The sequence below is a fragment of the Symphalangus syndactylus genome, chromosome 5 (assembly GCF_028878055.3).
Source record: "Symphalangus syndactylus isolate Jambi chromosome 5, NHGRI_mSymSyn1-v2.1_pri, whole genome shotgun sequence".
Lineage (NCBI taxonomy): Eukaryota > Metazoa > Chordata > Mammalia > Primates > Hylobatidae > Symphalangus > Symphalangus syndactylus.
The window spans coordinates 19,750,259-19,761,277 of NC_072427.2; the positions used below are offsets into that span (position 1 = coordinate 19,750,259).

Here is an 11,019-nt window from a genome sequence, read left to right on the forward strand (position 1 = left end):
GAATCCATAGAGATATACCTAAATAAAATAAATAATGAATTGTTAAGTCACTGAAGAAAAGAGTAATCCTTGAATCCATAGAGATATACCTAAATAAAATAAATAATGAATTGTTAAGTCACTGAAGAAAAGAGTAATCCTTGAATCCATAGAGATATACCTAAATAAAATAAATAATGAATTGTTAAGTCACTGAAGAAAAGAGTAATCCTTGAATCCATAGAGATATACCTAAATAAATACATAATGAAATGGGGAGAACAGGGAAGGAATAGCTCTTCCTTACAACAGAATGCCAACAAACAAATGTAGAGGAAATAATGGAATTGGAAAATAACAATTTGGCATTTATTCACCATAATAATAATTGTTTCAGACAAAAAGGAATCATCAGTGGATGTTAAAACTGGTGGGTGCATAATTTTAAAAATAGAATATTTATATAGTCTCAGGGTAGCATCTCACAAAATAGCTATTAGTTACAAAGGAAAAATAGAAAATATACAGTGGGGAAGCTTGGCAGACACTACTTTAAACAAGTGGTCAAAGTAAACATCATCTGTGATGGGACAAATCAACCACATGTGCTAAGTGTATGAAGCACTAATAAAGACAAAAACACTGTCCCTGTGGTATTCTTGCCCAAAGTGGATAAGCTAAATTTAATCAAAAGAAAATATCAGGAAGACCCAAAATGAGAGACATTCTTCAAAATAACTGACCTAAAATCTTTTAAAAAACATAAAGGTCATGAAAGGCCAAGAAAGATCAAGGAACTGTTCTAGATTAAAGAAAACTCAATAGATTTGACAACGAAATGAATCTTATTATTTTGACTGGATCCTTTAGGCAAGGTATTTGTCCCCTGTTGTTATAAAGGGCACTGCTGGAACAACTAAACATTTTCAGTAAGATTTGTACATTATTTTTACTTCATTAATTGCCATTGTTTTAATTATACCGCACTGGTAGGCAGGAATATATATTTTTAGGAAATGCACACTGAGATATGAAGGAATAAAACTGAATTATATCTGCAACTTATTTCTTAAATGATTTGGAAAAAATGACAGTGTGTGTATATATAGTCTGTGTAATAAAATATTAGCATTTGATAAATCTCAATGAAAATATACAAATATTTCTTTGAAATTTCTGTGAGGTTGAAATTATTTAAAGATAAAAGGTTAACATTAAAACAGTAAAAAAAAAAAAAAAATGAAAGGCATGTTACCTGAGACTGAGAATACTTTATCTTCCTGCTTCTTATGATTTAATACTTTGACCTCCTCATCTTTATTATTTGAAAAGAAAGTTATAGAGACTTTTAATGAAGTCTTAAAAACTGATATTTTGGTCTCATCTTACTAAGAGGAATCCACAAGAAGTCTAAATTACATATATATCAAATGAAAACATTGAATAAATCTTTATTTTTTCAGTAATGATCCTAAACTTCACAACCTACAACCTTCACAATATACCTTCAAAATCCATTTCACTAATGGCAACAGGATCTCAGAATGGCATTTCAGGTCTTGCTCCAGAACCACTGTCTCAAATTCCTACTGTCTTTTTTAGGCATCCCAGAAAAACTGCAGCACTAGATAGGCAGGTAGGATAGTGGGATTGAGCTTCCTTGCCTGAGAGTACTGATCAGTTACCTCCATAAATCCTATTGGTCTCTTTTTATAAAAAACAATGATCAGCACTATATACAAATGGAATTCCAATAAAAAAGGAGTGGATACAACAATATATGGTTTTACTTCCATGGATTATCTCCCCTAAAGAATATCATTGGAAACACTGTGTATGGGGGTGCAGGGGGGTATGCAGCATAGTATAGGGAAGGGAAAGAACATGGAAACTGAAGTCAGACAAATCCTTATTTATATTGGGGCAAAGTGTTTAACCACTCTGAACCTCAGTATCCTTTTCTATAAAAACACGGAAACTAGTTATTTTAGGGGATATTTCAAAGAACCAATAAACTAACATGTGGAATGTGCTGTTTATTCTTCCTTTTCCCCTCCAGGTCTGTTCATCATTTTTCTGCATCCCACTCTATGTCCTAGGAGACCAACCCTAAAGACTACTTTAACCAATCTCCCTTGCCTTGGGCTATTAGTTGGGTTAAGACAAATTGTGGCATAATCAGATTAGAAGTTATTAAGAGAAAGAAAGGGTAGGAAAAAATGGCAGATAGGAGGCCAGACTAAATTGCAGATCGAACTCATAAGGGCAGAGCAGCATGTGGAGACTCACATTGTGAACTTTTGCTCCAAGAACTACTGCAGGAATGTACTAGGAAAGCTAAGAAAATTCACAGACTCTTTGAAGGAAGTGGATTGTTGTTGCAGGACCCAGGAGACAGCCCAAATACTGTGCTGGTATCCATGGCTGAGAGACCTGAAGATGGTTCACATCCCAGGAATCTGTGCTAGATCCAGAAGAGAAATAACAAGTACCACAGTTAAGCTCTCAGGAAGCCACATCTCTAGGAAAAGGGGGAGAGTACTACATCAAAGGAACACCCTATGGGCCAAAAGAATATGAACAGCAGCCTTGAGTCCCAGATCTTCCCTCCAACATAGCCTACCCAAATGAAAAGGAACCAGAAAAACAATTCTGGTAATATGACAAAACAAGGATCTTTAACACTCCCCCCAAAATCATACTAGCTCACCAGCAATGGGGTCAAACCAAGAAGAAATCCCTGAATTGTCAGAAGGTTGATTATCAAGCTAATCAAGGAGGCATAAGAGAAAAGTGAACTTCAACTTAAGAAAATTTAAAAAAAAGATACAAGATGTGAGGGGAGAAATCTTCAGTGAAATAGCATAAATAAAAATAAATCACAACTTCAGGAAATAAAGAACACACTTAGAGAAATGCAAAATGCACTGGAAACTCTCAGTAATAGAATCGAACAAGCAAAAGAAAGGAATTCAGAGCTGGAAGACAAGGTTTTTGAAATAACCCAATCCAACAAAGACTTTAAAAAGATGTAAAAAACGAACAAACTATCCAAGAAGTTTGGGATTATGTTAAATGACCAAACCTAAGAATAACTGGCATTCCTGAAGAAGAGAAATTTAAAAGTTTGGAAAATGTTTTTAGGGGGACTAATTGAGGAAAACTTCCCTGGCCTTGCTAGAGAACTAGACATCCAAATACAAGAAGCTGAAAGAACACCTGGGAAATTTATCACAAAAACTTCAACACCTAGGCACATAGTCATCAGGTTATCTAAGGCAAGATGAAGGAAAGAATCTTAAGAGCTGTGAGGCAAAAGCAAAAGGTAACTTATTAAAAAAAACTATCTTATTAACTGCAAATTTCTCAGCAGAAACCCCACAAGCTAAAGATGATTGGGGCCCTATCTTCAGCCTCCTTAAACAAAACAATTATCAACCAAGAATTTTGTATCCAGTGAAACTTAGCTTCATAAATGAAGGAAATACACAATCTTTTCCAGACAAATTCTGAGAGAAATTTGCTGCTACCAAGCCAGCACTACAAGAACTGCTAAAAGGAGCTCCAAATCTCTTAACAAATCCTGGAAACACATCAAAACAGAACCTCTTTAAAGCATGAATCTCACGGGTCCTAAAAAAAAAATACAATTAAAAAAATAAACAAGGTATTCAGGCAACAAATAGCCCAATGGACAGAATAGTACCTCACATCTCAATACTAACATTGGATGTAAATGGCCTAAATGTTTCACTTAAAAGATACAGAATTGCAGAATCAGTAAGAATTCATCAACCAAGTATCTGCTTCCTTCAAGAGACTCACTTGACACATAAGGACTCACATAGACTTAAGGTAAAAAGGTGGAAAAAGACATTCCATGTAAATGGACACCAAAAGCAAGCAGGAGTAGCTATTCTTATATCAGATGAAACAAACTTTAAAGCAACAGCAGTTTAAAAAGACAAAGAGAAACATTATATAATGATAAGAGGCTTTGTCCAACAGGAAAATATCACAATACTAAATATATACGCACCTAACACTGGAGCTCCCAAATGTATAAAACAGTTACTACTAGACCTAAGAAATGAGATAGACAGCAACACAATAATAGTGGGGAAGTTCAATGCTCCACTGACAGCACTAGACAGGTCAAAACAGAAAGCCAACAAAGAAACAACAGATTTAAATTATACCCTAGAACAAATGAACCTAATAGATGTTTACAGAACATTCTAACCAATAACCACGGAATACACATTCTACTCATCAGCACATGGAAATTTCTCCAAGATAGACCATATGATAGGCCACAAAACAAGTCTCAATAAATTTAAGAAAATCTAAATTATATCAAGTACTCTCTCAGACAACAGTGGAATAAAATTGGAAATCAACTCCAAAAGGAACCTTTATAACCCTGCAAACACATGAAAATTAAATAACCTGCTCCTGAATGATCATCGGGTCAATAATGAAATCAAGATGGAAATTAAAAAGTTACTTGAAGTGAACAATAGTAGTGATACAACCCATTAAAACCTCTGGGATACAGCAAAGATGGTGCTAACAGGAAAATTCATAATCTTAAATGCGTACATCAAAAAGTCTAAGAAAGCACAAATAGGCAATCTAAGGTCATGCCTCAAGGAACTAGAGAAACAAGAACAAACCAAACCCAAACCCAGCAGAAGAAAAGAAACAACCAAGATCAGAGCAGAACTAAATGAATTGAAACAAAAAAAATACAATACAAAAATAAATGAAACAAAAAGCTGGTTCTTTGAAAAGATACATAAAATTGATAGACCGTTAGCAAGATCAACCAAGAAAAGAAGGGAGAAAATCCAAATAAACTCGATTAGAAACGAAATGGGAGATATTACAACTGACATCACAGAAATACAAAAGATCATTCAAGGCTACTATGAACACCTTTGCGCACATAAACTAGAAAACCTAGAGGAGATGGATAAATTCTTGGAGATATACAACCCTCTCAGTTTAAATCAGGAAGAATTAGAAACCCTGAACAGACCAATAACAAGCAGCAAGATTGAAATGGTAATACAAAAAATTACCACCAAAAATTTCTAGGACCACACGGATTCACAGCTGAATTCTATTGGACATTCAAAGAATAATTGGTACCAATCCTATTGACACTCTTCCACAAGATAGAGAAAGAGGAAATCCTCCCTAAATCATCATACAAAGCCAGTATCACCCTAATGCCAAAACCAGGAAAGGACATAACAAAAAAAAGAAAACTACAGACCAATATCCCTGATGAACATAGATGCAAAAATCCTTAACAAAATACTAGCTAACGGAGTCCAACAGCGTATTAAAAAGATAATCCACCACGATTGACTGGGTTTCATACCAAGGATGCAGGAATGGTTTAATATACCCAAAGCAATAAATGTGACACACCACATAAACAGAATTCAAAAACAAAAATCACATGATCATCTCAATAGATGCAGAAAAAGCATTTGACAAAATCGAGCATCCTTTATGACTAAAACCTTCAGTGAAATTGGCATACAAGGGACATACCTTAATGTAATAAAAGCCATCTATCATAAACCCACAGCCAACATAATACTGAATGGGGAAAAGTTGAACATGTTCCCTCTAAGAACTGGAAAAAGACAAGAATTACCACTCTCGCCACTTCTATTCAACCTAGAACTGGGAGTCCTAGTCAGAGCAATCAGACAAGAGAAAGAAATAAATGGCATCCAAATCAGTAAAGAAAAAGTCAAACTATCACTGTTTGCTGATGATATGATCGTATACCTACAAAACCCTAAAGACTCCACCAAAAAGCTCCTAGAACTAACATATGAGTGCAGCAAAGTTTCAGGATACAAAATTAATGTACACAAATCAGTAGCTCTGCTATACACCAACAAGGACCAAGCTGAGAATCAAATCAATAACTCAACACCCTTTACACTAGCTGCAAAAAAAAAAAAAAATTAAATACTTAGGAATAAATCTAATCAAGGAGGTGAAAGACTGCTACAAGGAAAACTACAAAACACCGCTGAAAGAAAACATAGATGACACAAACAAATGGAAACACATCCCATGCTCCTGGAGGGGTAAAATCAATATTGTGAAAATGACCACATTGCCAAAAGCAAGCTACAAATTCAATGCAATTCCCACCAAAATATTCCCATCATTCTTCACAGAACTAGAAAAAACAATCCTAAAATTCATATGGAACCAAAAAAGAGCCTGCATAGCCAAAGCAAGAATAAGCAAAAAGAACACACCTGGAAGCATCACATTACCTGACTTCAAACTATACTATAAGGCCATAGTCACCATAATAGCATGGTGCTGGCATAAAAATAGGCACATACACCAACGGAACAGAATAGAGAATCCATACGTAAGCCCAAATACTTGCAGCAAACTGATCTTCAACAAAGCAAATAAAAACATAAAGTGGGGAAAGGACACCCTAGTCAACAAATGGTGCGGGATAATTGGCAAGCCACATGTAGGGGAATGAAACTGGATTGTCATCTCTCACCTTATATAAAAATCAACTCAAGGTGGATCAAGGACTTAAATCTAAGACCTGAAACTATAAAAATTCTAGAAGATAACATTGGAAAAGCCCTTCCAGGCATTGGCTTAGACAAAGGCTTTATGACCAAGAACTCCCCAAAAAAGCAAATGCAACAAAAACAAAGATAAATAGGTGGGACTTAATTAAAAAGCTTCTGTACAGCAAAAGGAACAGAGTAAACAGAGAACACAAAGAGCGGGAGAATATCTTCACAATCTATACATCCAACAAAGGACTAATATCCAGAATCTACAAGGAACTCAAAAAAATTAGCAAGAAAAAAACAATCCCATCAAAAAGTGGGCTAAGGATATGAATAGACATTTCTCACAAGAAGATACACAAATTGCCAACAAACATATGAAAAAATGCTTAGCATCACTAATGATCAGGGAAATGCAAATCAAAACCACCATGTGATATCACTTTACTCCTGCAAGAGTGGCTGTAATAAAAAAATAATAGATGTTGGTGTGGATGCAGTGAAAAGAGAATACTTCTACATTTCTGATGGGAATGTAAACTAGTACAACGACTATGGAAAACAGTGTGGAGATTCCTTAAAGAACTAAAAGTAGAACTTCCATTTGATACAGCAATCCCACTACTGGGTATCTACCCAGAGAAAAGAAGTCATTATGCAAAAAAGATAGTTGCACATGCCTGTCTATAGCAGCACAATTCTCAATTGCAAAAATATGGAATTAGCTCAAATGTCTATCAATCAACAAGAGGATGAAGAAATTGTGATATATCTATATGGAATGGAATACTACTCAGCCATTAAAAGGAACAAATTAATGGCATTCACAGCAACCTAGATGGAACTTATTATTCTAAGTGAAGTAACTCAGGAATGGAAAACCAAACATTGTATGTTCTCGCTCATAAGTAGAAGCTCAGCTATGAAGATGCAAAGGCATAAGAATGATACAATGGTCTTTGGGGAATCAGGAGAAATGGTGTGAGGGGGATGAGGGATAGAAGACTACAAATTGGATTCAGTGTATACTGCTCAGGTGATGGGTGCACCAAAGTCTCACAAATCACCACTAGAGAACTTACTCATATAACCAATACTACCTGTTCCCTCCAAAATCTATAGAAATAAAAAAAAATTAAAAGAAGAATTTAGTAAGTTAGTAAGAAGTTAGTAAGTGAAAGAGATGTGGTATTTATTCCTCAGCCTCCCTCCTTGCGAAGCCATTGTTTGACAGTGGCTATGTGACCTAAGGCTGCAGTTCCTGGTGGATAGTGCTTCTACAGCCCCCTAGCTTTCACAGGTAAGGGCAATCCTTCGCCAGTTCCACCCTCTTCCTCACTAAGGGTGATACTAACTTCCCACTGCTGCTTTCCCCAAGATGCTTCACCTTTTCTTTATTGTTTTCCTGATCTTGCTTTGTAAAGAGTTCCTTCATTGAAGTTTCCTCAATTACCCCTTCGCCATGTGCCATCTGCTTGATGCTAGGATGTGGACTGATTTGAGAACAATTCTGGCACTCAAAGGAGGTCAGTTCTTTTGTTTTTTTTTTTTCTTTTTTGAGATGGAGTCTTGCTCTGTCGCCCAGGCTGGAGTGCAGTGGTGCGATGTCAGCTCACTGCAAGCTCCGCCTCCCAGGTTCACACCATTCCAAAGGGGGTCAGTTTTACAACCCTTACCTCATCCAGCAGTGTTGTCAAGCTTAAGAAACCTCATATTAAGAGAGGGACAAGCCCTCAAATTGCTCTTTGAAGTCAGAGGGATACTGTAATTATGATGCTTCAACTTCTGAATAATAAAATTCTTTTTAAGAACCACCTTAAAGGTTGATGATTGGACATGGGATCAGGCCCTTACAAACAGAAATCCAGTCCAGATTTTATCCACATGCAGTCCTGTGGCCCTTGTATAGAAAAGATAAGTTGGATCATAGTTAATGTACCATTTATTATGGATTAGCAATAATGTTCCTTAATATTTTTTATAATAGCCTCAGGCAGAAGGGGAAAAGAAAAGGAGCAAATTGGTTTAATATAGTAAAACTTTATCATTATTGACCTTCCAGAAGGATTTCATGCCTACGATCTTATTTGTTTTCTTAGTTTTTACATCAATAGATTTTAAAATATCTGAAACCCACCTCAATTTGCTCCTTGTTCCTGGCATTTTCCCTCTCATGCATCAAACATCTGGGAGCATTTTACAAGGCTTTCCTGTAATCTGCCAAACTACACACACATGTGCCTTTCAGGAGTCCAATTTTCCCCTCCCAGTAATTGGCCAATGCAGAGAAACAAAGTATCACTTTATTTTACATAATGGCACTATGTAAAATGATTCACTAATTCAGTACTGAAAAATAATAATCACAAGTTGGAAAATTTAAAAACACATGTGAGAAGATAGCACACAGAGAAATCTAAGCTCTCAGTGCTTACACAAGCTCGCTCTTGCCCCCTGCAGTTTGCTAAGAGACAAAGGAATATTTTATAATTAGCGTTGTGTTTTGCTTGCAAACTTCAGCCAAAACGTTCATTTGCCTTATAAGGAGCTGTCAGTACCTCCAGGACTACATCACACAACAGTATTATTTAGAAACAATTTTGCTTCCATATCACATAACAAATATCTCTTTGTTCTTCCTTTGTCTCCACTTCTTGTTAATAGAGAAAATTGTCCAGGAAAAAAAAATGCAACCTACTACTTAATATGAATTAATATCTTTTGTTCCTCTTACAATTTAATGTCCACATAAAAGAAAAATACATCAATAGCTAATACATTTCCCTGATTAATAATACAATTATGAACAATAGAATTCATAAATAAATGAATTAGACAAGCTTATCTTGTCACCTGCAGTTTCATTCTACTAATGAGATTGCTGAGAAAACTTCCCTTCAAGAGATTAACAATTCAGCACCCATGCTATTGGACAGTACCCTCTCAGCAAGCATCCACACAAAACCATCCAACCAAACAGAAATTGAGGAATGAAGCATAATTTTCTGTGGTGACTAAGATCCCAGTAATTCAGTGCCTTCAGCATCACCTTCCAACACCCTACCACACACTACTCTTCTGTGCCTTAAAACAAACAAATAAAAACCTACTCTCCTTTGTCACCCTAATGATTCGAGATAAATTTTCAAACAAATCCCAGTTCCTTGCCACTTTTCAAACCTACCTCTGCAGTGGATTACTCATATTAATAAGGAATTTAGGGAAGAATTCAGCGTTTTGCCTGTTTAAAAAGGTGAATGGACTAAATGTCATCCCAAATGAATTAAATGAAAACGAATGGATTTCTTTATTAAGACGATATGTTTTCATTTGTATTCCAGAGCTGGTACAAACTCCATATGCTGTCAATTCCAAGTATAAATTCATACTTTTAAGTTTGTTCTACAAAGCCTTTCCAAACATTGTATGGCCCTGAAGTCAGTAAGATTTCATTCTATCTTGGGGCATCTGCAATCATCAGACAGGTCTTTGTAGTATCAGAGATTAATAAATCTTTGTTCCTTGCTATAAGCAAGACAGTTTAATTTCATTACAAAGCTATTTGAAGATAGCTAACAAAAGAACATTACCTATTTCTTGTAGCATTCCTTGTATGTATCACTCTTTACTTATCATTATGCATCCAATCCACTGAACCCATTTCCATTTCTGTAGCTCAGAAATGAACCATAACATTCTAGGTCTTGTGTTGACCACAGAAAAACAGAAACCATTCCCTATCTAATTCTAGACATTATGTTTCTACCAAAGTCACTAGTTGCAGTAAGAGCTTTTGCAGGTTTAGCACACTGAGCCTTAAGCTCACTGCCAATTACAATTCCCATATACAGAACCTTGTACTCTTCCAAGGTGGCATGCTCTTGGCTGGGAACACTTTGAGCAGGATTTATCCTTATCCACTTTTATCTTTTTAGTATCATCCATCATTTCAATCTGTAAAGATTTTTTTAAATATCAATTATATTATCCTAATGTGTTATAGTATCACATTATACAGGAAGGGACAATCGTTTCTATAGTTACAGCTAAGTTTTTTTTAATACATAAAAGTTGTTTAGTAGGACAGGATTTGAGGTAATGCCGTGGGTGTAAATCCCCGTCAAGGTTAATAAATATCCATTAATCAGCATATTTTGAATATATTCCATCAATGAACAACAATTGCATGGAATTATACTGTTATTTAGCCCATAAGTCTCCATATCTCCCCATAAATACAGGATGAGAGGCTTGACAAAGATTTGTTCATTTAGTTATTGATTACCTCCTATGCATCAGGCATTATTCTAGGTGCTAGGGATTCAGCTTTAAATAAGACAGATAAAATTCCTTCTCCCATGGGTTATACATTCTAGCTGGAGGAGACAGATAATACTAAATTAGAGGCCTTACAGTAGGAGTGGCTAGAAATGCTACTTTAGGCAATGTGGTCATGAAAAGT

At 35.7% G+C, this 11,019-nt stretch overlaps 1 protein-coding gene across 1 annotated transcript in view; it reads right to left on the reverse strand.

Moving 5' to 3' along the window:
* Positions 1 to 11,019, reverse strand: part of AGBL1 (AGBL carboxypeptidase 1) — an 829,700-nt gene that overhangs the window by 219,533 nt on the left and 599,148 nt on the right. The gene's annotated exons all lie outside the window — the stretch shown is intronic.